The sequence below is a fragment of the Crocodylus porosus genome, unplaced genomic scaffold (assembly GCF_001723895.1).
Source record: "Crocodylus porosus isolate Cpor-Errol unplaced genomic scaffold, CroPor_comp1, whole genome shotgun sequence".
Taxonomy (NCBI): Eukaryota; Metazoa; Chordata; order Crocodylia; family Crocodylidae; genus Crocodylus; species Crocodylus porosus.
In genome coordinates this window covers 14,653,881-14,681,347 of record NW_017728928.1, presented here as the reverse complement: position 1 = coordinate 14,681,347, position 27,467 = coordinate 14,653,881, and the positions used below count along the sequence as shown (strand labels likewise).

At 42.0% G+C, this 27,467-nt stretch overlaps 1 protein-coding gene across 1 annotated transcript in view; it reads left to right on the top strand.

Moving 5' to 3' along the window:
- The first annotated feature begins 11,763 nt into the window (after window positions 1-11,763).
- The window catches only part of TNRC6C (trinucleotide repeat containing 6C), a 172,827-nt gene continuing 157,123 nt past the window's right edge, over window positions 11,764-27,467 (top strand). The window contains exon 1 of the mRNA XM_019542686.1: window positions 11,764-12,011. The gene's annotated coding sequence lies outside the window, so the exon portion shown is untranslated. The remainder of the gene's footprint in view (window positions 12,012-27,467) is intronic.

Here is a 27,467-nt window from a genome sequence, read left to right as displayed (position 1 = left end):
ATTGGCCTTCTTCCAGTCTTCGGGCACTACACCAGAGCGCCAGGAGTTTTCAAAGATCTGTGCCAGAGGCTGAGCTATGATGCTCGCCAGCTCCTTGAGTACGCTGGGGTGCAGATTGTCAGGGCCGGCTGACTTGAAGGAATGCAGCCTCTCAAGGTGTTCCTTCATGAGGTCAACATTGATGGAGGGCAGGGGATTTCCCTCACCCGGACCTCCCTGCTCTGTAGCGGGCATAGGCATCCCATGGGATTGATGAAAGACTGATGCAAAGTACCCATTTAATAGGTTGGCTTTTTCCTGGGTGTCAGTTGTCAGTTGCCCCATCTGGTTCAGCAGGCGTGCAACGTTGCCCTTGCTTTTCCTCCGGAAATGGCATAGCTCCCTTAGGAGCCCTGGAAATTCGGTATTCTTTTAGCAGCTGATGCTTTCTGTTCAGTTCAACATCCCCTACAGGCATACATGCAGATGGAAACGTGTGTGTGCACGCACACACACACATTTATATTGCCAAAATCCCTCTTTAGTCTTTCCTTGGCTTTTCCAACATAGTGTAATGCACTAACTTCATGTTGTTTTCCTTTTGGGGAGTTTCTTTGAGGGGATTCCAGAGAATAAAAACCTTGAAGTGTAATGAGATCAATGTTCTTCCTTTTTCCCTCCTATTTTTGGCCATTAGATCTTTGATCTGGGTCAGGTCATGAGTTGTTGTGAATCCATATAGCTTCATTTACCTTGATGGAGCAACGCTGATTTACATCAGCTGAGGATATGGTCCCCTCTGTTCACAGAGGGAATTCACTATTGCACTGTGTGGTTACATGTAACCTGTACTAAACTGTACAAGAATGATTTATTATGTTCTTTTCATGCAAACGACACTAATGGACTCTGTCATAAACACAGTAGTGTTCATTACTACAAGATGCTGCGCATAATATCTATGTTTTAGGGGGAAAAACCATGACACTATATTGTATTATTTGAGAAATATATCAGATCATTTTGTTAAGGACTGTATGTGCATGAGAGAGCAGAGTGAAGGCTGCACTCTTTGAATGTTGAGTAAAATACCACACATCCTTAATGTTCTGTTAACAGAGATTTTTATAAAGGAATAAATATTGATAAATAATCCTAATAATAATACATAATTATATCTGTATTACAAAGAATCAAAAACTCTTTTTCTCAGCTCAGAAGCTGTGTAGCAATAATATTTCAGCAATAGAAAAGAATCCAAATTGGGATTCAGTAAAAAATCTATTACTTCAAAATGAGATTATAAGGAAGAAACCAATCCTGTCTAATTAATTGAACATATTTAAATGTATAAAACTCCTGTAGTTATCATAATGAGTAATGCATTATTATGCACAGTCAAATCCCCACAGTAAACACAAATATTTTTGTTTGTAATTTATTTGCCCTGGGAGAGTTCAGCAATTTGTCAGGGTTTCTGTCCAGTTTTACCACTGGGTTGACTGAGGTGAAGTGTGTGTGTGTGTGTGTGGCGGGGGGGTCACATGCCCTGTTTTAGGTCATGCTATCTGTTATTTGGCAGTCAGCACTCTTGATGTTATTTTTTTTACCAAAACATTTATTCATTGAAAAAATGTAACATCTTGCAAATCACTAGCCATTTCACCAAATTGTTTCAGTGAAAAGGACTGCACAAAAGCCCACAAAAATAAAACCTTTTCATTCTGATATAGTCTTTTTTTTGTTTAAAATACTTTTTGTTTCTACATTTCCTTTAGTTTTGTTTTAAAAATTGAAAGGGTTGAGAAAGTTCACGCAGAATGTTTTGTTTGACCCAAAACAAACAAACAAAAATCTTACTTTCTTCTTCAGTGGAATTTTTTTTTTAATGGTTTTAGGTCAAATTGAAAGAAGTTTTTTCCAATTTTTCTGACTGGCAACTGAACCGAGAAATTGGTTATTCACACATCTCTAGTCAGCTCATAACTCAGGAGGCTCCTTCTTCTCAGCTCTCTACTCTCGGGGACACCTGCTAGTTCAAGGAATTAACACAATTCTTTTTTCTCATACAGCCAGGGGCTCTTTCCATTCCCGTTGTGTTGTCATCCTCAACCCAACATGCTTTGTGTTGTCTTCCCTTCTAGGCATTTTTAGTTCATGTCTGCTCCAGAACTGCCAGGATGGGACAGGGTGTAAAAGAGGGAATGTAAAATGATTCTTTAACTTGTAACACTAGGGGTATAACTGGTAGTTTGTGCCCTGGACAGCCTCCACCTCCTTCCCACTGAGAAACTCAGGACTCCATATATGCCCACTTATAACCCTTTACCAACATATATTTTACATCGCCTCTAATGTACCCTGTTACGAGTAAAATCATGCCAGCTACCCTAACCAGATAAGCCGATAGCATTTCACATATCAGATTTGTGTGGCAAATGTGGCCGTCTGAAAATACAGTACTTGAAAAGGTATCGAGGACAGAACAGGTGATAGTTTGAAGACAGGGTGGCCAACCTGTGGCTCGCTGGCCACAAGTGGCACAGGCAGCCTCTGTGTGTGGCACAGGCAGGTCGGGGAGCAGACAGGTAGCACACCAGCCTATAGGGCAGGAAGCAGAAAGCAGAGCAGCAGATCAAGCAGGGACCCGAAGGCAGGGAACAGAAAGCAGAACAATAGATTGGCAAGGGGAAGGGGATCACCATGGCACTTGGACAGGTGCACAGTTACTGTGTGGCACACCTACAAAAAGGTTGGCCCCCACTATTCTAGAAGACCACATCTCTGTTAGTGGGACATGGGATCTTCTTCAGCATTTCAAAAACTGCAGACCAATCTTGCTTTGTAATCTGAATCTTCTGTACCATGTCCTCTAAATCCATGGAGTCATGCAAGCCTTAGCAATACCTTAGTGATACATTTATCAATTAGTATGTGGCTTTACTCTTAAAATCCTCTTCAGGGAACAATTCTCCTATGTCTTAGATAGTGACTAATTGATAACTTTCTTTAAGTGGACAGGATGATAACTTTAAAGCAGTATATTATGATTGGTGGGCTTTCAAAGGAGCATGCTGCTCTCTTAATTCTCACCTTCATTATTTTAATCTCTCTCTAAAATGGATTTGTAATGGATTTAGATTGCCATAAAACTTCAGGGATGGTGGGTGAGTGTCAATATATTCTTCAAAACCAAAGCAGCTCTTCTGGCCAGTAAAGAAGTGGACTGACAGGCTCTGAAAGAAATCCAGTTCTTGGCTTGGAAAGACTGTAGCCTCATCTATGATGAGGGAATCTACAACAAGGGAAGGAGATGTTCTTCTCTTCTGTTCCATTTCTTATATGGGTGTCATCACCATTGATATCTGGGCACCTTTCAAAACTGTATTAAGACACATGACTAGTATCTGTCACATGTGGTTCTTTATTTCTGTGTTCTGTCTGCATGGATAAATAGCATAGGCTGTGTCACGAACATAAAAGCCCCTTTTGGTACTATAAGGATGGCCAGATAGTTCTTCACATTTTCAGATCAGACAAAGAACCTGATTAAGAAAGTCATTGTCTCAGGAATGCTTTAATCCAGGTGAGAGAGATGCCGTAAATCCTGGCAGAATCATAGTAACGATGATAGTACATTTTCATCCACAGGTTCAAAAGATTCAATAAAATGTACAGACTTTGAGCGGTCAGAGGTACTGGGTTGGCCAGCCTCAAAATGCAGGCACCTCCAGGACGGAAGGCAGAAGCCCATATATGGCATACAAGTAAGGAGAGAAGGAAAGCAGTGTTATATCCACTTGAAACCACAGAGAAATATTAGCTTGGCAGAATGTAATTATCCGGAGGGTAATTTGGCCATTGGACCCAATACCTCTTTCAGGATCTGTATCTTTAACAAGTACAAGTGGTCAGGACCTTGATATTATGTCTCACTCAGAGACGATTTACAATGATAAATGAACTGTGGTTTTAATCTCCAAATTAAAGGAATGAGGCTAGCTGTTGCTCCTGAATGAATTGCAGTTATGTGTTCAGTATATTGTTATGATCTTGCTGAACATACAAAAGTGTTAGGTATTGCAGTGTGGGGAGATGGTCACACATAATGAATGAGGCTAAATGAAGTGAACTTAAATGTATGGTTCAATGTTCCTTTGTGTTAGCAGGTTAGATTGGGTTGTCTCATTTGTAGAACCTAGCATGCCAGGGGGGGAAAACACAATAAAGGTCCATTGTTTGTGCCTATGCAAGAATGTATTTGGCCTATGCTGAAGTTACAAAGGATGAGTTATGCCAGGATGGGGGAGTATGGTTTCTTGTTTCTCTTTATAAATGCTATTGCTTACAGGTTCTTGCACTGAAGCAGTTGTGTTAATAGCCTATCAAATATCTGAGGACATCTCCTCTCATTTATGACTGCGAGATGTTTCAGAAGAATGATTGTGCTTTGGAATTTAATTTGTTTTGTGCAACCATTGGGGCTGTACACAGCAACACCTAAATTGGGATGTTTGGCTGCATAATCTCGGAGAGCACTGATTCCAGCTGTGCTCCATTTCAGTCAGAAGTGACCTGCCAGCAGGTGGAGAAAGAAAGAAAAAAATGCCCTGAATTTTGAGAACACCATTAAAATAATTCTAAAGTGTTTTATCCACATTAATTAAGCCTCACACTATCCTTTACAAGTGTGCTAGGTGAATATCAAGAACATAAAGGCAATTCTGGAAAACCTCTCTCTTCCAATAAGAAAGGTCTTTCCATCCTAACAGAAATTATGTCAGATTTCTGCTGTATTTCAGAACTCCTCTGAAAAATGGTGAAAGTCATCTACCCTCCCCACAAAAAAAACCACCCAAGCAAAACCAAAACCTTTCCCTCAGGCAGATATTTTACCCTCAACGTTGAGAAGTAGTAAAGACACAATGGAGTCTGTCTTGCTTTTGTTAATAATTGTGCATCGACAATGTTCAGATGCTGGTAAGTGATCATGTAAAGCCCTACAATAACATTATCATACCCTTTTTACAGCAGGATGCACTGAGGCACAGAGGAATTAAGTGACTTCCCCAGTTTAACTATCAGAGCTCAACACAAAATGCAGGAGTCACTACTTCCTATTGCCATATTCACAAGGCTAAAGTGAGCCAGAGAAATAACCCTTGGCAGTGTTCTTCAAGAGGTAAACCTCAGTCTCACTTCTGTTGATGAGAACCCTCTCCCTCTTCTGTCCCCCACCCTGATTTTCTGTAACAAGTTTTTATTTTGGTGATTTGCCAGAGACTCATCTATAAGTCTGTCATAGCTAGATTTAATATTCCCAAGTGTTTTGTAAATTCTTTGGTGTATTTTGGGCAATATCTGCATATTGCCTGTTAGGTCTGGATTCTCAGTGCTTATTTATGTGCTTAGTTGCATCCTTCCAGGGCTCTGTTACAGCTTCTAAGGAAAACCATCATCAAGCAACCAACCACATGCCAACACAGGTTTTTTTCAGCCTCCATATTCTTCAGGCCTGTGCTTCTACAAAAAATAGCTGTTATCAGTTTATGCTGCATGCTTCCTCTTGGCTTCAGCTGGAACCCATGCACTCCATAATTCCCCCTTCTCCTTCTTTACTCTGTTCCTTCTGATGAGTGATGACCACATGAGTAAAAGGAGAAAGCTATTCTAGTATAAGTTGTTACTATTAGCATAAGTAATGGAAATGGGTCTGTGAATAAAATGCTGCACAGGCAGTGAGATGGAGCACGGAAGATTGTTTTCGCCTAAATCCCGCGATTTTGAACTAAAATTGGTCTGATGTTTAGAGGCTCGTGTAGCTCCCATTGAGGCTGTAGTTAATAAAGCATTGGGAAGGATGGGGATGTGAGGTACAAGGGCTTCGGGGAGGCTGTGTGGTAGGTCTTCTCACTTTGGAATGCAAGAAAAGAAGAAAGGATGTAAATAAGAGAGATGAAAGAAAGTAGTCAGGAATAATTAAAATATAAGGTACATTAAAACTAAAGGTCATTTTTTCTTTCATCTTTTGAGAAGTGAGGAGCTGAGGACTATCTATTTAAACCTGATTTGGCATCAACAAGAGGGCCCAGGTATTTTCTAGGTACACAATATTTTGGTAGTGTGGCTGGGAAAAGGACTCTAAAAAAGATGGGCTTTTGTTGTAAGAGGTGAGGTGTCAAGCACCCTTTGAAATCAGCACATATCCCACTATCAGCTTTGATCATAAGTCACCCTGACACCACCACGTTAATAAAAATCTGGCTCTGCCTGTCGTGTCACAATAAGGATAAATTATTAAGGAAAGTTTTTGAGCTCTAGTTTGAGGTGTTTTACAAGAAATCTTGTTTTTTCTCATTGAGAAAGAGCCCAGCCCTTGTGAAGAGTTGGCATTAATTTATCCTAGAGTAACTAGTTCTGATTAAGATGTTGTTTGAACAGAATGCATTTACTTTTTGCTGCTGGGGGAGAAGACTTTGGTTGGCCACTTTGACCTAACTGACACTGCTTGGTTGGGCAGTGATATAAAATATTCTGTATATAAGAGGGGCGAGAGAAAATGAAAATAACTGTCTCTGAAGGAGCAAACAGCTGTGGGTAGAATTCTTGTTCTCAACCTACAAAATCAATGTAGCTGCATGAACTCTTGGCTGCCTATACCCATGTATGTCCATCTGTTCAAAGTGCACAGAGCCCTAGCTAGCAAGAAAATTGCCAGATCTTTTTCCCCAGGGCACATGGATGCCAGGAAATTTTAGGTTTACAGACACAGCTGGCATTATACTGCAAGTGCATTTTCTTCTGCAGGAATTCCTCCTCCTGGTCTACAATGAAGGACTGGCATCATATATCCCCCCCTCCCCGTTCCATTCCCTTCACACAAGGTCACATCTGCTCTTACTCGTATGTGACAAAAAGAATACCTGAGCAGTGGAGGGGAAGTACAGAGTTCAAAGGTAGCAGTGGCTGCCAGAATCATAGCCTGCATCTCAGTAGATGCCTGAAAAATCAATGAAGTTCATTCAGGGTTTGCCACAAAAGATGTTGAGTATTGGCACCCAGCATTAGAGACACTGAATGGCAGAAAGTGGCATAAAGAGGCAAGGGGTGAGTCCTATGAAGCTCAGGATTCAAGCAGCTCATCTGCAAAGCAAAATGAGCATCTAGCTGAAGGATGAAAACCTGAGAGGTTGACACACCATTCAGTATCTTTTCATTTAGGGCACAGAAATCCCTAGACTTTGGTCATAATCTTGGCACATGTTAAATTCCCTTGTGCTAAGCATGGGAATGCAAAAAAGTAAATAAATAATAAATCTGCTATCTCTTAGCCACAGACAGCTGGGAAGCATTCACATCTACATGTTGTAACCCTAACGATCTGTAGCCAGAAAATTGCACATAGCCCAACGAAACACGGTGAAGAAACACGTTTCGGTGAGTGGTTGGGGAGATGCCCTTTGTGTCTGGGTGAAAATGTTTGGTTTAGTCAGCCCATCTTCTGCGGAGTTCATCTTTCAAGTGTGGAGCTTGACACCTTGTTCTTTGGTAGTCCGAATAATAAAAGATTCTCAGCACTGGTTGAATAGAAACCACGGCTACTATTTTAAATCAGGTTCATACTACAGTAATCCTCATCAGCATCAGTGAGTTGATCTGAGGGCTCCTGTGTGTGTTTGTTTCATCTGCCAACTTTCAGGGGTGCACCAAGTCTGGGATATTGCCAAACCCATCTCTGCTGGGGTCCCGGGGGCAGAGGCAAGATGTTTCGAAATGCAAAGCTGGGATAAGCCCAGTGGTGACTAAGCCTGAAGAAACTAAAGGAGGGAAAATCAAATTCTGGATTTAGGCAAACCCTGTATTCAATAATAAAAGAACACGAGCTAAAAACAATATCTGCTTTACTTAAAGCACGTTAATCAATGTTACAAATATTACCTTAGAATGGAGACACCAAAAGAATTTTAAAAAAATCTAAAATGCCAGTAGTTTCCACCCTGGGTTTTGTGTGCATGTGTGTGTGCGCATTTATGTAGCAAACTTTTATATTCACTGTACTGTAGTCCAGGAGCTCCTTTCATTTGGAGTCTGTCTGGTCCATTTCAATATCTTGTGCATTTTGTATAAGACAACAACATTTGGCAAATGTAGGGAGTTTTGGCTATGCTAGGCTGTAGTTATGCTAAGCTATAGTTAAGGTAAGACACCGCAAAGGACCTTGGGACTAACAGACTCCACTGACTCCTGGATGCCCTGATAAAAGATGCAGTGAGTGAAAATACTAATTCAACGGAAGAAACAATAGCTGAACAAGGAGAGGAGTAAAGAGTTAGATAGAACTTGCTGAAGTAGAGATAACAAGAGGTCAGCTATACTCAACATGGCTAAGCTAAAGTTATGCAAGGGAGTGAGCTAGAAAAGCCCAAACTCAGCAGGGAGTGAGCTCTAGACGCTCAGAGCTGGAAACGGAGAGCTGCATTTGGCAAGGCATGAGCTGCAGGTATCTGGACTTGGCAGAGACAAGTAAAAAGGGACATCTAGACAGAGAGAATAGAATTGGCACAGAGTGGGGGAATCTCAGCTATAAATACAAGGGTTGTAAGCCTCACCCTTTTGTAGCAACTTAGGTAGGGTGACCATAATGAAACTGGGACATCCGGGAGACTGTTGCCCTGTCCCCCATCCCGCCAAGTCAGCAGCACTGCTGTAGGCAGTGACAGAGGCCGGTGTGCAGGGGCGCAGGCACAGTCTGACAGGGCAGCGGAGCTGCCTGGTATACCATGCCTCTCCTTATCCTCCCTGTCAGACTGTGCCCAGGCCCCTGAGATTCCAGGACGCTCCTTTTCATTTTCTTCAACTGGCTGAGACTGGCCTTCAAAATCCAGGACTATCCCAGGCAAATTGGTGCATACAGTCACCCTATACTTAGGGGGTGTCTGTGCATGTAATGCATCGCTTACTGTTGTCTGGGCAGTTTTGCTGAGCCAGGCTGATTGCTATGCAGACCTGCTAACTACTGTCCTAAGAGACAATAAACCTATCTGAGCTTTTGCTACTGAACATGAATTTCAGTTGTTCTTTCTGTGTTGCACCTGAGCTCCAGGAGGCTGGTTGTAGGCAACTGCCTCTGAGAGCACTGTGGCCCAAGCAGCCTGAACATAAAGGGCAACAGCAGGCAGGAGGCAGGTTGGGAACCCTCCCAACGCCCCCCCCCCCCAGTGCCTTAGAACAGCAGCAAATAGTTCTGATGTTCTATATTTCCACGTAAACAATCTAAATTTGGGTCCAAATTTAATCTAACAAATATTTTCAGATGTATCTTATTTGTTTTGTTGCATACTATGTACATTATAGACTTTTAATTATATTGTACCGTGCACTGAGGACAAAGCCAGGTGGCTGCACTTGTTTTGTTTGTATTGAATTGTTGGCTTTTATTAGAAGCAAAATCCTTTTTGAAAGTAACAGCATAGAAATATGCGGTGTTACTTTTGGGGAGGTAGTTGAGGGAAGTGGTTTGCAGGTGTTGACCTACATTTAATTAACAGAAAAAAGGGATGGAGAATACAGCTATATTCTCTCTCTCGTTTCCTGGGTGCACCTGCAGTGTCTTCTAAATGTCAATAGTTGAGATGTAGTAGCGTAGTTAAGTGTCTGTCAGCCTGCTACTACATTAGAAAAAATGTATAAATTTATTCTTAGAAAAAGCTGCCATTCTTGCTGCCATTAAGAAGGCAAGGAATTCCCTGTTTTGCTTTTTTGTGATCCTGAAGCAACCTGCTTTTGGGATCCTTTTACATATCGGAAAATTTGGGTTGGAAGGGACCCTGTTCAACCCCTTACATCAGCAGTTCCCAACACGGAGCCCGCAGTCGCCATGGCACCCCGAGCTTTACTCCGATGCCCGCATGCATTTTCACGAACAGCAACAATCTTTCTTCCAACAAATATTTTTTGCCTAAGTATTTTTGCAAGAAAAGGGAAGCTGCATTTGGAAGTTGCAGATCTAATGCAATTTTAAATAACAGATGAGATGATCAGATTGAGCTAAACTGTAAACTTAAATATTCATCTGGGCGCCCGCTGCTTTTTCTTTTAAATGTCTTTTAAACGTTGGGAACCCCTGCCCTAGATAGGCGGGTTTCCGTCTAACTTTGTTCTAACCGTAACGAGGTGGGATTTCAGGCTTTATTATTTGTGCATCTTTAGTTTTGTGTCTGTTGCCTTCTGGAACAATATGGGCTCCCTCCAGTGGTCAAAGTAACACTTGGTTCCCATGGTTCACCCAAGGCGTCCTCGCTCCACAGTTAAAATACAAAATACAAATCCTGCGGGGGCGGTCCTTTTATTAAATCGTCCGTGCGTTTTCGGCTCTCTGCCTTACGGTCATCGCTGATGGGCAAATCCTGCGGTCCCCGTGCAGCAGGGTGCACGGAGATGCCAATGCAGGCCCGGCCTTTCCAGTTCCCAAACATTTTCTCAACACATCGAGTCTAAAATGCAAATTGCTCTTTTTCTTTTTACGTTGCCAGTTGTGATGCTGCAACCCAGGCACAGCAGCATCACTGAAATCAGAGGTGCGGAGAGCGCGCGGCTCCCCTGGCAGCACCACGCACAGAGCCCGCATCTATGCAAGGTGCTGGAGGGGATGAGGCTGCCCACCCCCGCTCCCCGGTGCCCATTGGCGAGGCCCAGGACACACGTGCGCCCGCCCCGCACAAAGCTGCGCCGCAACACGGACCGAGCGGCTGAACCCCCACGGGGGAGCGAGGCCCGGCCGCTCATTGGCTCCCCGGCGTGCCTCATTTGCATGGCGCGGGGGGCTCCCGCCGTCACGTGGGCGAGACTTCCGGTGTGAGGTCACGCGGGGGGCGGTCTCGCGCTGCCTGGCGGGTTCTTGTCAGTTAGCAACAAAATGGCCGCGGTGGCAGCAGCTCTGCTCCTCAGCACGACGGAGGCGGCGGCGGTGACGGCGACGGCGGTGCGGAGGAGTGGGGGGCCGGCCCGGCAGCACTGAGCCCGGCACCGCGGACAGCGACAGCGCGGCGCTGCGGCCCCGGCCTCCGTTTCCCCCCCGGGCGCGGGGTCCTGCCTCGCCCTCCGCTGCTGCAGCCCGGCCTGCTCCGCCGGCTCCCGCTGGGGGCGAGGGAGAGCAGCGCCCCGTCCCCCCTCCGGCGCGTCCCCGCCAGGGGCTCCTCGGACCCCCCGCCCCGTCCTGACAGACAGACAGACAGACAGACTCCCTTGGATCCTCCTTCTCCTGCTGCTGCCCTGGGAGAGACTGGATCCTCCTCCTCCCTCCCGGGAGATTCCGCACCGCCCCCCGGTTGCGGTGGGCTGGAGGGAGCCGCCTGTCCCTCGCTCGCGGCTGCCCCTTGCCGTGCACTTTTTCATCTCCCGATGCCCCCCCATGCAGACTGAGACTTCCTCCGCGCTCCGCCCCCCGTCCTCGTCCGCGCCTCGGCGGAGCCCGCCGCCCCCGTGAGCTCGGGCCGCCTCTGCGCGGCGCTTCCTCGGGCTGGGTTCGGACTCTTCTTCTGATGCCCGCCACTGGAAACGAATAATAACCCCTCAGCATCACCACCACAACACCACCACCAATAATAATAATAATAATAATAAAAGCTGGTTCTGGGATCGCTCTGCTGCATTTCTCCTTCTCCGGGCTGGATAACACTGAAGCTTCTTCTCCTTGGATGGTGTCTTCCTGTTGATCTATTGCTTCATTTATTTTTTTTTCCCCGTCTGGCATTTTTTTGTTTGTTTTTGTGGGGAGGGAACCAAAATTTGATTTTTTTTTTTGTTTTGTTTTTGTTTTTTGTTTTGTTTTTGTTGGAGGGGCCGCTTGAGAGACTCTTCGTATTTAGCTGCGTGAAATTACGGGTACACTTGTTTTTTTGTTTTCCTTAAGAAAAGCATTAAGAAAGGAGCACATCAGAGGGACCCTCTACACGCTAGGCAAAATAGTCACTTGTTCCTTACAGCAGGACTGAGTGGAAAGCTGCCAAAGAGCCCCAGGAGAAGAAGAAAAGGTAAGGGGGGTGCTTTATCTTAATTTGGGAACAGGAGAAGTGAGAATTGGGGAGGGGGCACCTTGTTGGGTCAGTGGGGACACATTGCCTTTTTTCTTCAGGAGGTTGGGTCCGGTGTTTCACTGTGGGAATCTTCCAGTATTTTTTCCCCTCTTTATTTTGGAGCTGGTAGTGCAGGTAGCTTACTGGCACATGCTTCCAAACAACCTATAATAACCAGTAGCTTGAAACCATATTTTTTTTTTTCCCTAAAACATTTTCCTTTCTTGGCCTCTACAAAATTAACCTGTATAAGAACCTTTTTTTTTTTTTTAGCTATTTCCAGTATATTATTTTTGCACAGGCAGGCAGGGTTCTTTGAGTAGATGTGTAAAAATAATACTAATAAAAGATACCACTTTTACTTGCTGTCATATGCCAGTTCATTTTGGTGGAGTTCTACATGTGAGCTAAAAAATAAACTAGAAATTGAGGTTTTGTGATGCAGGAAAGGCTTTTGAGATTTTTGGTCTTAGTGACAGATAATACAGATGTGGGAAAGTGGCTGTGAAATGTCTGAAAACTATGGAAAATAAGCCTTCATACAAGAGTGGTCAGCAAGACTAGGTCATAGCCAAGCAGGTAAACTTCTTGATAGCTTCAATTTAAATGTTAGATCTTCTCATCTCTAGTTTTATAGTTATATAATAGAATTGCTAGTAAACAAAAGTTTCTTAAGTGTTTAGAGAATATTTTTATAATGTCCAAGTGCCCTTAATTTCAGTACAAATGCCAATAAGGAGGAGAGACAGTTGGCTGTTCAGTTGTTATTCTTAGAAATACTTAGTGGAAGTTTATTAAGGGTTTTGGATCCTCTGTTTAATTCACAAGTTTGTGTCAAAGGGTAATCTTAATGTGTAATTGTGCATTAGGAGCAAGTCCAATTATGAGACTCGCTGAAATATATGAATGGTTGAATAAATTAGTGCATGCCTCACTTAATATTTTCCATTGAAATATTTTAATTGTTTGTATCACTGGAAATAAACTGCATATGTTTCTGTTTTGTTAACAAAGAATAAATGTTGACTCTAGTTTGTAATACTTGGTTGGGGGGCCAGAATTAAAACATTGCTTCAACTTTAATATTTTTATTGGGAAATATTGGACTACAATTCTTCACAACTTGGATGTGAAATCTTGAGTGCAATAGGACAGTCTTTTTTCATATAAATGAATAGAAGACCTATTTTTCCTAGCTCTTAATACAAAAGTAAACTGGTTTAAGTGAACTTCAGACTGATGATATAATTTAATCGTTGGACCAATTAAGCTTGTGTTAAAACGCATTAATTGCTGCTGGTAGAGGGTCTGCTTCATTATACCCATCTTAAATCAGGTGAATATTAGTGTGCTCTAGACTGCAGGGTAATAGAAATGTGAGATGCACTAAGAATAATGAGACTGAACATCTGTATTGCTGTTGGATGTTGTTAGTCAAATGACTCGCTTCCACTTCCTTATAACCTTGGTAACTACAAAGTTATGGTTATGTCTCTTTTGCTTTGCATTTAGTGAGGATTGTCCTTTGCGTTTTCTTTCACTCTTGAACGTTACATTTTGATAGCTTTTAAGAAATTGTAGAAGTGATAAATAGAGACATCACCTTTATGCTCTGCCTTTTATTCCAGGAATGTAGATTGAGTGTCAGGTGGCTGATGATGGCTGCAACCCATCACAGTTTAACAAATCACCTGAGAGTGTTTCTGTGCCTAATTAGTTGAATTGCTTCACAACTCTTCTTTAATAAATCAAAAAAGCCTCCCTGTCCAGATATGTTGGTGTATGAATTTTGAACTTAGAATGGTGTGCTGGCAAATGCTTAAATGCACACCCATCTTCAAGTGTATTATACCACTTTGTTTCTTCTGTTGCCACTTTTTTCCCCAAAGTGAACTTTCTGCTTAACACTAATGTGGGCACAGGTAGTTTAGAAAACTTTGTTAGCCTCCTAGAAATATTTGCTTCACACTTCTGTTTTTCACCAAAAAATAAATACTGAAGATACTTTTATTGCTGGGTACTTTTATTGCTGCATAACACAGTCATGCTGCTTAACTTTTATAAATTTGGCCTATCTAGTCTCCAAAAACACCTATCATAACCGTAATATTGGATTATTTGAGGAGACCTAGGTGGTTTAGGGGAATAGGAAGTAAATAATGAAGCACTTTACTTGGGATGATTTTAAGTTGCTGATAAAGCTTTGTTGGCTTTTGAGGCCACTGACTGACCTTTACACACATTGTGAGACTGAGAATGGTCTCAGTTCAGTTCCTGCTGAACAGGTGCTTGCCTTGAAAGAACTGCAATGATATTGGTCAGTTGACTGTGTGGGGATGCTGGTTTTCTCTCTTAGGATGGTCCCTGTGGGACAAGGTTAAATCATACTAATAAAGACTGTTTAGAAGGATATACAATGCAATTTTTTTGTCCTGTCCCAAACTTCTATGAAAATTTCCCTCTTAGTGAAAATAAATTTCATGACTAAATGCCCAGAATTCTTTTATGTCTTCGCTGTCACACTGTCACCTTCTGTTAGCTTGTGGGTCGACAAGAAACTAAACTATCTGCAGAGCATGCATTCTTGTATTGATAAATGTCAGTTATTTTCCAAAGTACACCTATGCAGCAGTAAAAGGAGCCATTTTTATTCTTGGGTCAAATCAGTGGTAACTTCATACACACTTCTGTCATTGTTTGATCTTATTTCTGTGCCAGTATAAAGTCTTTCGTGATTAATAGGTTACGTAGTTGTGACAACTGAAAAACTGTACCATTAAGCAGGCCTTCTCAGGATTGTCTACTCCACAATCCAGGTCCTAGTGAGAAGTCTGTCCTGGATGTCTCCCAGCTGCTGAAAGGTGGGAGAGGATTGGAATTCTTACTAGGGTGCTGTCCTTGAACCTTGCTTTGAACTTTCTTTTACCATGACCTTGAGTTAAAGCATTTGATAACTTAAAGCTGAACCTTTTCAAGATTTTAGAAGATCTCCCCTCCTGCTTCCCCCTCCTTTTTCAAAACTGTTCTATGAATGGAGTGGAGTCTGTCATATTCTTTCTCTAAATTTGGCGGTTGCCATGAAGAGCGAGAGAAGTCTCTACCTCTTCAACCAGTCTCAAAGGCCTAACCTCAGTAACAACTGTAAAAAAACAAAAAACAAACAAACAAACAAACCAAAAAAACAAAAAGTGCTTTTTTGATGGCATTTGTAATCCTTTTGGCAGGGCATTTGAAGGATAATAATAGTAGTAATTATTATTAATTTTATTTTTGAGACCTGTTGCTCTAGTGGATGTTAACAGGGCCTTCAGGAACTGGGGGTGAAATTACCCAAATGTTTCAGAAAAGCCTGATCATTGTGAATATTGTTATGTCCAGTCTGAAGATTCTTTATAATGACTAAACACTTGGTACCCTAATAGTTTTAATGAGGTGTGAAACTCAAAAGTGCAGCATCAGTACAGGGTGAAATGGACTTTTTTACCACCACAAGCTGCACACTATTTTAATCTTTTTAAATAAATTGATGTTGGACATGCATGGAACTTCTTAATATCTGTTTAGAGTATAGAGTTTACAAAAACAATTGATTAAGAAAATCATTTGATCTACTTTCTGATTAGAAATAGGAAGAGAGAAACCCTAATCCAGAGGATCTAATAGCAGTAGTTTACTTGCATTTTCTTTAAAAATGCCAACTACTTACCTGTGAGTGTGTTAATAATAAAGTTGTAGGTTGAGTAGTGTTCTAGCATTCCTTTCAAATGAATAGGCAAGGTCAGTTTTTAAATGGTGATAATGTTCTACTTCCAGTTTTTGCTGCAAAGAATCTAACAAGGCTGGGGTGTGTGGGAAGGAATAATACTTTAAACTACACTTATTTTCTTTTAAGCAGCTGGACTTACTGAGATAAACGCACACTCTTCCAAATGTTGTCATCTGGCCCTTTTCCAAAACAAGCTGATGGAGGAGGTTGGGGTGGAGCAGTCTTCTGCTTCAGTAAAGGGAAGCTTCCAGTTGGAAAGAATTGCTTGACGACGTCTCTGTAGCAGTGACTATGAGAACACTGCAGATTTAGTTTTAAAACCCTCCACAAACCCATCCTACTCGAATAAAGAAGCCTGTGCTAGTTGTCTGTATTACAGCTTGTTACTGTAGTTTTTTCAGGAATGTCTTCAGGTTATGCTGTCTTAACTGTGGACCAGCATACATAGCACATTGATTTTTAATTTTTTAAATTAGTGGACTCAAGTTCAAAGTCTTACCATTAATCCACCCTTGATTATAGCAAAGATGTGCAAATCAGAAGTGCTGTTGTTTTTAATAGTTAAAAATCAGATGACAGCATGATAACAATGCCCTCAGAAGGGTCTTTTTTATGGCCTAGGAGCTGCAGGTAGGAATTTGTCAATCTCTTAGTATTAGATAAATGATAAAGAAACCTTTTAAATGCCTGGTGACATTTCAGTCCAGCCAATTTAGGATCAGCTGATGCCTTCTAGGGACAATAGCTAGAGGTTTTCATTTGTATTATGAAGCTATCAGCTGAGGCAAATAGCATTTTAAAAAGAAACATACTTTAATGAATTGGGAAATTATTTAGAAATGATAGAATAAAATTGCTTTACTAAATGGACCTTATGCTATACAGGATCTTTTTTGATTTGGTTGTAAAAGGTGGTGGTAAATAGGGAGTTGCCATCCTGAATGTATTAGAAATGAGTTATTTTGTGGTTAGTGCAGTATATCATTATGTTTTAGGCATTGCTTCTGTTTATGAAAACTGTTAATGTATTTTTTTTTTTTTTTGAATAGAATACCACTTGCAAAATACAACTGTGATTAATCTGTATTTAAGATTGCAGCACATGTAATTATAAGACATTGCCTACTGCTAAATACTTTAAATGGCATTTCAGGCAAAATAAATAACTTTAGTGCCACTTTTTTCTGGGCAAAACTAAATTTTACATACGCTGCAGATTTTGCATAAATTTTAATTGATAATTGACATCTACAGTCCTTTTCACCTCTTTTACTCTTCACTTGTTAAATGCCTGAATACAGATGTTGCTTCTCTTTATTTGAAAGTTGCATTGTTACTTCTGGCAGTGGTTTTGATCAGTTAGCCCCTTTAACAAAATATTTGTTTAATTATCTGGCTGAGTGTGTGCACATGTGCTGTTTTAACATTCTAGCCTTCTCATTCAGATAAAAAAAAAAAAAAAAAAATTTTTTTTGCTTTCAGTTCCTTGTGAAGACGTGCTGAATGGCTCACTGTGTGAAAGAACTATCTGAATGTTTTGTTTTTAGTTAGTTTGATGTCTGAGTATTTAGCCAGGCATCAAATTTTGCACTTGCTAGCTTTAACCCTGGATGTGCATACATTTGCAAAATTGAAGTCCTGTTTAGAGTTGTAATTAAGCCCATGAAATGTTAGAAGTTTGTGTTGTAGTGAAGACTCGCTTTCTCCTCCCTTGTGGGTTAACAGCCATCCATGGCTCAGGAGAGTAAGAACAGCTATCTGCTTCAGCAGTGATGTTTTATGGCTGGATGCCCAGATTGTCTAGCTTTGCACACAGCCCTTTTCTTTTGAAGGCTGTGGAGGTGGAATGTATGTGTAATGAACAGCTCTCTACAGCTTGCTGTTCCTGTATCTTGAAATGTACATTTGCTTAAATTGATATACAAGTAACATTTTTATCTAGCTTTTATTAGCAAATTTATTAACTTTATTTATACAGCATTATAGAAAGACTATTACTATATTCTCTTAATGACTAATTTATTTGTATTCAAGGCATGAAATGCAGATCCTACAGTTGTTGTTTTTTCTGTTTGTCATCCCCCACCACTGCAGTAAGTGGGGAATTTTTAGAGTGATAATGATGAGAGAGTCCTCCTCCCAAGTATTATGATGGATTTCTCAATTAGATTGACATCCTTAAATAATCATTAGCCACAAGCATGTTTCATGGGCTCGAAAATATTTATCACATGACTACTCACTATAGGCTGCTAGAAAACTTGAGGTTAGGGGCAGTGTCTAGTAACTGTCCAAGGGCAGTGATCTTTTAGGAAGGCCATTTCATGTGACTTAGTTATCTGTCATTGTTTCAAGGGACTGCTGATGACAAGAAGAACAATCTTCCAGTAAATAGAGGAGTTATCAGTGAGCCTTTAGCTGACAGTTGGCTAGTCAATACACCTCAGTCAAGTGTCCCTTTCTTCCTGGCTACTATTTTGTCTCTTCCGTTTTTCCTCATTGTATCTTTGTTTGTGCGTTCTCTGTATCGGCTTTCAATTTTTTTCTTGCTTTCTAATGTTTTTATTGATGTACAAATGGTTAAGCTCATATTTTATTTAAGGAGATTTTTACTTTCTGAACTCTAGTGATTACATAGTGGCATAGGTGTAACCTCACTATCTTTTTGCACCTCTTAGCAAAAAACGGAAAGGATTGTGTTATTTCTGTAAGACTCATACATCAGCCTCTAGTGCAGAGGTCTCTAACCTTTTAAAGTATGAGATCACTCTCTGAATTGCAGTCCAACCAAGGATCTACTGGATACTGCCACCGCCCCTGCTGGGGAGGGGCAGGGGAGTTGCACTGGTGCATGGAGGGAGAGGGGTATGAGTGAAAGGATCAGAGCCCAGGGGGGGCTCCTGCTGTTCACATGCCCCAGGGGCAGTTCCCACCCCCCCCCCCCCTTTTCAGGCAGAGGTGGATGCTGCTGCAGAGCAATGATGGGTGGGGAGGGGCATGGCACAGCCTGGCAGAGGCCTCGCAGGCCCAAGTGATGGGAGCCCCTTCCAGGAGCCCCTGGACTGCAGAGAATCCTAGACCTGGTCAGACAAGGGCCCAACCCCATTTCTGTGCTGCTGCGCCCACTCGGCAGCTACATGGGTCTGGTATTCTCCATGGTCCAGGGGCTCCCATCTCTGGGCACAGTCTGGCGGAGGCCTGAGCTTGCACCTGTGCTCTGGACACAGTGGGCAGTCTGCTGCAGCAGCTACTTCCCTCTGGAGCGCAGGGCGGGGGGGAGGGGTGGGGGCACGAGCCCCCTAGGCCTCTGTCAGGCTGCACCTAGCAGGAGGAGCTTCCTCCATGCGCTCCTGGACTGCAGAGTCCCAGACCCAGCCAGGCCGGAGCCTGACATCATGTGCTTCAGGCCGCCTGTACTTGGGACAGAAGTGGCTGCTGCTGCAGGCGGCCTGCTGCACCCCAACACAAGTTGGGCAGCCATGGGTCCCTGGGGGCTCCACCAAGCTGCATCTAGTGGCAGGACCCCCCTTTGTATCCCTGGATGACCAGATCTTCCCAGGTGCAGCTGGGCTGGGGCCCAACCCTGTGTGAGTCCAGCTGGTGAGCTGAGCCACCCCCACATGTGGCCAGCTGCAGCATAGCTCAAGGTGCTGTGAGTGGTAGCTGCTTCTGCCCTTACAAAGATGGAGGCACATGCCCCCAGTGGCAGGAGCCCCCAGGCTCTAATCCTCCCACCACCCAGCCAGCCTGGAGCCCCACTCGCCTTCCCCTGCTACTGACTGGGCCACACAGTCAGTACCTCACTGCAGCGGCTTTGATTTGGCCCCTGCCGCTGCCTTCTCCCCCACAGGCTGATCTGCTGGGCTGGAGCAGGGAGGGGGCACATGCATGCATGTGTGTGCGTCCAGCCACAGATTGGCCCCAAGAGGCTCTGCGATCAACGGGTTGGGGACCACTGCTGTAGTGGCAACCCTCTGTTGGACTCTCTAGAGAATAGGAAATGAGGTGTTTTAAAATGCCTCTTTCACTGAGCATTTATCAACATTACATCTGTTCTTGGTAAACTGTTTCTTTTTGATCTGTGTATTTTGTTTGCAGTATTGAGTTGCAAGTAGTTCCCTAAATAATTTATCCCCAAGATGAGCATGAGTCAGTGTGAAGGTAACAAGTAGTTTAAGATTGACATAAGTGTGCAAAATGATTATCTAATCATCTCTGGGATTTTTGGTTATAGTATACTTTTTTCCTCAGCTTAGTTTCCTACATAGTTCTTTAAACTTGAGCAGTGGGACACTTAGTCATAATAGGAATCACTATTTTGATTGTACTGTGTGTCTGATGCAAAAAGCATTTTTTTTTCTCTGTAAGATGCTTAATTTTAAAGGATGAATTATTTAGGAGAGACTTAAATGAGCATCAGAATACTTAATAATTACCCCTTTTTTGTAACTTAGGTTCTATGTTTTGTACTGCATGTAAAGCTTTATGATTTTTGTTTTCATGATTTCAGTTAATCTTCAATTATATTTAGTTATTAAAGACAGTAACCCTAGAAATGTGGTGTTTCATACAAAACAATCAAGATACAAGTAGACTTCAGTGTTCTGAATAGCATGAACATGAGCCATATTGCAGCCATGAATTTGAGAACTAAGTATAGATGGCAATTTAACTGCCATCTAATGTTTTCAGTCATCATTTGTCATAAAATGCAGTATATGCATTTAGATGTTAGGCCAAAGATTTCATTGTAGCTATTATAAATGTGAGCCCAAAGTAGAATTTCTACTGTTAACAAGCCAACATCTATATATAAACATCACAGTTTGAAGTAAAAGCACTCTGTTCTATGGAATTTGGTAAATGAAGACTTGTTACTATTTTTGTAATACATTAGTCTGATAAAGTGTTTTAAAATATTTTTGACAGAAATGACTTGAGTTTGGTTCATAGCTGAGTCTCCAGAAATACTAGTTTCTTATGGTACTCAATTACTGCAAAGCAGTGATGTGAAAATCTTAATCGTACATCAGAGTCAGTTATCAGATTTTTAATTATGGCTTTAATATCAGTCTTAAACTGTATTTGACTCTTTATGGATGATTACAAAACACACAATTCTAGCCCAGATGTGGATGTTTCGGCTTCTTCCTATGTTTACACAAATAAAATAAACTTGAACAAATATTAATGCTGAAAATATAGCTTACACAGTGTGACACTAACATTAAAGTAACCACTGCTATATGTGATGTCTGTGGGGCTGGTCTAGGTGGTTGGCATCCCAATTTTAGGTGCATCAGTAATAGAGAAGTGAGATTTAGTTGCAATCTTCAATGCATCAGTTAGCAGGGTCTGGTCTTTCTGCAGCGCTTCCTACATCTGCCAACTAGATTCCTGTAATTAGTGACTTTTGGAAGGACTTTCACTGGGCATTGTTTTTCCAGGCTTTTCATGTAGCAGTAGCAATATGAAGTGATTATGAATGGCTGAAGAGCTCATGTTCCCCAAAAGGGTGTTTATTGCAACTCATTTCATAACATGGGGGAGATCATTTTTTGCATGTCTCTTCATGTGAGCAACTGTGTCTCTTCCTCCTGTCTTCTTCCCCACCCCATAACCTGAAACATTCTCAGACAAGTCAAGAAAAATAGGTCATTCTAATTGTACCACAGCTGGTATATGCATGCAGTCTTGCTGGCGGTTGAATACTTTCTGCTTGCATAGCCTCCCTCCCCTCCCTCATGCCCACTGTTGCAAAGGGAAGTATGGCAGTGCACTGTTTGATCCTGGGAGCTGGGATGGCTGTTGCATCTGAGGAGCTGGAGGAGTAATGTCAACAGTCTGAAGACCACAGCTCCTATAACACCTGGAGGTTGGGGTAGGAACTGTAGGGATAGAGGAGGTTCCTGTTGGTCCTGGATAAGACCTGAAACTGCACACTGCTGGGGTTGGATGGTGTGGTGGGGCTGCCTGTGGCGGGGCTGTATCCAAGAAATGCCACACCCATGCTGCCCCAGTGAGAGGTGGGGATGGGGTGCCTGAAATCCTCAGACCCCATGGCCTTGTGGGTCACCTTGTAGGTGGGGAAAGGCTAGGGGCCAAGGTCTGCTTACAGGGGCCTGAGGGACAGAAGCCTGGAGTGTGAGTGTGTGCCTCAGTGAAGGGGTGGAGTTGCAGTCTGGTGAGGGGCCAAGGTCCACCTAGAGGGACCTGAGGCCTGCATGGGCCAGAGGCCAAGTGCAGCCCAGTGAGGGGCTGGGGAAGTAGTCTGCAAGGCATGAGGTATGGTGTAGGAGTGGTTTGGAGCTCTGTAATTGGCCCAGAATAACAGGGCTGCAAATGGGCAGCCTCTTGCATATTACATCAGTCCACTTTGGGGTGTACTAGGCAAGTGAGGGCAGTCTGCCCTAGAAGGGGTAGTGGGGTATTGATCTCATTGGTTGCCTGGGGATCCCCACTGCTACAGGAAGTCTTAAATCCAGACCATCACTATTTCCTCATGCCTGGTGGCTGAAAAGAGATTTTTATCAGGGTTGATGAACATAATAGTTATAGTGTTATATCCAGCTAGCTAATTGCTCATCAGCAATGATGGGACTGTCGCCTTAGGTTGCTGTGGGGGAGGCAAGGCCTCACCTTCTTCCTGCCCCCCAACTCCATCACCACCATTGTGGCAGCACAGCTGCCACCTGCTGTTCGAACACTCGCACTCTAATGGGTTGTTTCAGACAACCCATCGAAGTGTGAATAAAGCATTATGGACAGACAGACTAAGGCTTTTATCAGAATGGGGCTTATGCCTCACTTCCAGAAAAACAATTACACTTATTTAGGGGGAAAACTTTAGTGTAGTTGTAGGAATGCAGACTTTAGTGGGATGTCTGATTCCTCTCTTAAGTTTGTTAAAGAGGATATTTAGCACAGGCCTAGCTTGGAGCTCTGAGGAGTCAAGTATTAAGGAAAAGCACAGTACTTACGATTGCTTCATAGCTGTAACTGCACTGTATTGCTGCAATCATTTCAAAATGGCGTTTAAGCTGAAGATACAGAAACTGCAATGAAACAAAGTTCTGAGTCAACATGTCTAATACAAATATTGAGTTTGCTCATTTAATTACTTTACTGAAGAATAGCTCAGATTTAAGAAATTTAAGAAGATACTGCAAAGTAGTAAACTGCTTCTTTGGTTTGTTAAGGTTTAAGGTTTTAGATCCTTGCAGTACATGTTTCTGAATCGAGTCTACAGTATGTTATGTTGCATGAGTAAGTGTTCTTGCTTAAAGTAGATCAGATTTGGTGTTAACCTCCTGTTGAGAATCCCAGGACCCCTGATACTTTATTGTGACTCTTGATTAGCTCACCAGGGATCTTGTGCAGAATTTTTCTTCCATCCACTTGATAAATTGAATTCCATATTCACAATGCATGTAAATAGAATGGTATTGGGAAACTTTAAGATAACACTTGAATTTGCAAAAGGAATGATCAGTTTATTGCAGAGTGTGTTCTTGTCAATCTAAACGTGGGGAGAGGAGGAAATGAGGATTCCAAAAGCTTCCCAACAGAACAAACATTTTATGTTCCGTTGTAACAGTTACACTTACAAACATACAAAGCAACTTCCCATAGTGAAGGCCCTTTGTTTAAAAGAAGAAAAGGCTTAAATCTAAAACCTCAGCGTAGGTCATTTACTTTCTAAACAGGCTGCCTATCCCACTTGGTTCTGCTTATTTATATTGGGTATTTAGGGTGAGTAATTTTTAGAGTATAAGAGTTGGAGGGGGAGGCTAAAAATGAAGGTAAGGGTGGTTGAAGAATCTGTTCTGTTTCAGTCTCATGTCTAATGACCTTTTACACTCTGGCTGCTTATTTCTCTTGACAGATATAAAAACCTGACACTTAATAAAAGCATGTTTTTTGTTTTTTGTTTTTTTCCAACTATAAATGTAACTGAACTAAACTAGCAACTGACCTGAAGGATCTTGCAAAGTTGGCATGGCTATTTGATTGAAAAGTGGTAGTCTTGCTATAAGGGTTGGATGCTTGAGGCAGTCTTGAATTATATGGAAAATACAGCGCTGTCTATGCTAGAGTTGCAGAAGGGACTACAGTATGGTGAAATGATAACTTAGTTGGCTTCAAGGCTGTCCCTAGTGGGGATGAATCGGCCCCATGCTTTGGGTGCTAGTACAGAGCAGGCTGTGGCTCCGCATCCAGCAGCTTGTTCTTTAACCCCCTCTTCCACCCCAAATTGTCAGTGGTGGTGGCAGCTTCTTTGGGTCTGGGGCCTGTGGGATTGGAGTGGGGGTGGCACCCCGCACATGGGCTGATTTTTTTTTGCCCTGGGCCCAGCACCCTGCTGTGGTTGGCTTTAAACTAGTCTTTTTGGGTAGTGGTTGAAGCTTCCCTTTATGAGCATAGGGGTCAGAGCTGGTAAAGGAAATTAGCCTATGTTGATCTCTGTTATGATGCTGTGGTACAAACACCACCCTTTAGAAAAGAAAGCTATGTTCTCTTTTGCTGGTACTTTTCTTTGCTTGAAACCACGTTGAGATATATTAGTACAAATTGTAACTTACTTTTTCTGTTGGTAGGGTTTGCGCTGATGTAAGTGCTGTGGTCAGTGGCTACTCATGGCTGTGATGGGGTAAATTCCTAGTTTTATAAGATACTTCAGTCTATAAGCTCCAGTTCGGAGAATCCCACTTTGTACTATAAGCAGAGTAAAGACCACTTCAGTGCAGTTTTTCTTTTCTTTTCTTTTCTTTTCTTTTCTTTTCTTTTCTTTTCTTTTCTTTTCTTTTCTTTTCTGCTTGTTCAATGTAATATCATATATATTGCAAAATAGGATGTTCGTTGTAGTACTTGGCATTGTATTCTGTAGTATTATTATGCTTATGCTAGATAGCTTCCAGTCTGTATTGGTATGTTTCTTTGTCACACTAAAGCTACTGAAAAAAATAATGCCCTAGTGAACCAGGTATTTCACCTAACATATAACAGGGTCATGCTAAGTTAGGGTTTTGATTGGAAGCCCCCAAGAAAGATTTAGGCCTTCCAGGAAATAGTTGGTGTTCTTAATGTTAGTAAGGCAGCAATATTTGTCATGGTGTCATGTAAACTGTCAGAGGGGAGAGCTCATTAGATCCAGGGAGATGTACTTTATCCATGGATTTGGCTTTTGTGAAAGAATGGGGACACTGGCTTGCCAAAACTACAATTCCTTTGATGCAGCGTACCACCTTTCTCTGAATATTATTGTTTTGTGGATTTTTTTTCCCCCTTTGGTTGCGAATTTTGTAACAAGGCCCCGCTTTCTTAATTGCACCAATATAAAGTTTAAGGTGGTGGTTCTCAACCTCATTAGACTGTAGGCATACTCAGGAAATGCTCGATCTTGCCTTTCATGTGTGTTTTGACTGGGGAAATAATAGAACAATTCTTTTCTTGCAAAGAATTGAGAAACTACAGCAGGTCAGAATGTTTTGGGCACTATGAATTCTGTGAAATCCCTGGGTTTCTTTTGAATTGTGCTCTTTGCACATGCCACAGTACCAATATTGCATGTCCCCCTCAAGGAGGCTGCCACAAGAGCCTTTAAGTGTCACTGATTTAAGGAAGGGAAAGGATTAAGGGATCTTGTAGTTACTGTTATTACAGGCCATTGTGACATACATTTTGCTGTTACATGATTGTACATGCAAGTTAACTTGAAGTTTTTGTTTAAATTTGCTTAGGTTATTTATATATTTGATGTCAAAATACCTGACCGTAGCTTAAATGAATTGGCATCCATTCAGAGTATCAAGAGTAGCTGCTGGTATGAAGATGCAATATGTATGTCCCTTTGAAATAAAAGGTCCATTTTTAGTTGAAAACAAAAATCCACTCTGGATTTCTTGCATATTTTTTTAAGGGACAAAGCTGTAGGCAATGCTAGCAGGTGCTATAGAGCTGCTTGGCATAGTTTGCTGTTGGTCGTATAGTCTTTCCAGCTCTTCAGGTAGAAGATGTCTTCTGAGTAATGTGGTGATTTGTGATTTTTGGGGGGGGAAAAAAAATCTTAATTTAGACCTGTGGAATGTTAAGTTGTTTTTAAAACCTGGTTAAACTTGGTAGTACAGTAAAACTCTGCTCGGTCTTAAAGAGTACCTTTGTGGCATTACTGTTTGTCAATGAAAGAGTCCTACAAATTTATATCTACAAATGTAATTTATTTGAAATGGATTTTACAGTCTCACGCAACTTCTTAACTGATTTATTATAAAGAATAAATGATCTCTCAGGAAGCAAAGTATAGCAATTGAATCAAAACCCAACACTTTGTAAACACTTGAGCACTTCTTAAATATTCTCTTTTCATTCTCTGCTGGTTGACTACATTGTGTTCTAGAAGTGACAGCAGGGGCTACTGTCTGAGAGGCCACTTGGAGATTTAGTTCTATTTTAAGCACATTTTAAAGTGTGTGTATTCAGAAGTGTTATGTAAATCAGTTATAAAGACAGCTCTATTAAAATGATGATGGCATTTTTTAAACTCAGAAATGAAATAAACAAGTTTTCCTCGGAGTGGCTTTTGCCTCTTGTACTTGTAATTGACATGGTCATAAAGGGATATTTAAAATGCAGCACATGTCAGTAAAACAGTCTATGACCTCTTATTCATTTTCAAAATATATTGTAATTAAATGCTAGATCTAATTTTGAAACTAAATGCTTTGAGTAAACAGATAAATCTACAGCAAGCCTGTGAGGCGTGTAATTTAGACGGTGTACTGTTTTGACTTGCTTTATCAGATGAATATTCATGTTTGCCTTTCTAAGAGATCAAGAATTTCTGCCAGTTATGGTAACAAAACACTTTGATTTTTAACTGCTGCAAGATAAAATATATTTTCTCAGGACAGATTTTTCTTGTATAATACACTGATTCATCTCACTCTTGTATTGAAACAAGCAATTCAACTGACCGGAGTATTTTCTTAGGCCCCTGGCACGTTACATTTATGGTTTGATTTAATCTGTAAATAGTATCAGTGCTACATGTTCAGCTGATTTATGACTCTGTAAAGTGGCCAACTTGCCACAGAAGTATTTCATAAAATGTGAAACACATTTGTGGCTGGCCTGTTGCACGATAGATGGAATGTTGTCAATGTATATCAGTCGGGGCCAGGACCGCTGCCATCCTAATGGGGAAAATGGACAGCCAGGGGAGCAGCTTGCAAGGCTCCTGTGTGGGGAAGGCCCATGCCCATCAGTCTTTTCCTGTCTTGCTGTGCAGCCCCACTGTAGCTGTGGGCAGGACATTCAGTTTGCTGGGTAATCTTCCTTCTTGTTGGCAAGTTTTAGAAGCCCCTTCTGCAGCCCTACTGGGCTATGTGCATGGGTTTTAAGGTCCTGGCACATGTTGAGATTCCAGAATATTAAAAAATAAAACAGGCTGCACATGGGGCATCTGTCTGTACACTCCTAGATACCTTGGCATACAGGGACTCCAGGTTCAGGGAGGCTCATGTGCCGGGACATCTATAAACTGCATACAGGTTTTTAAAGGTGGCCCAGGACCCTGTAACTGGGGAAAAGCTCCCTGATCCGGGGTCCTGGCACAGTAGCTTGGGAACTTGCAGTTGATGGGTAGGGAG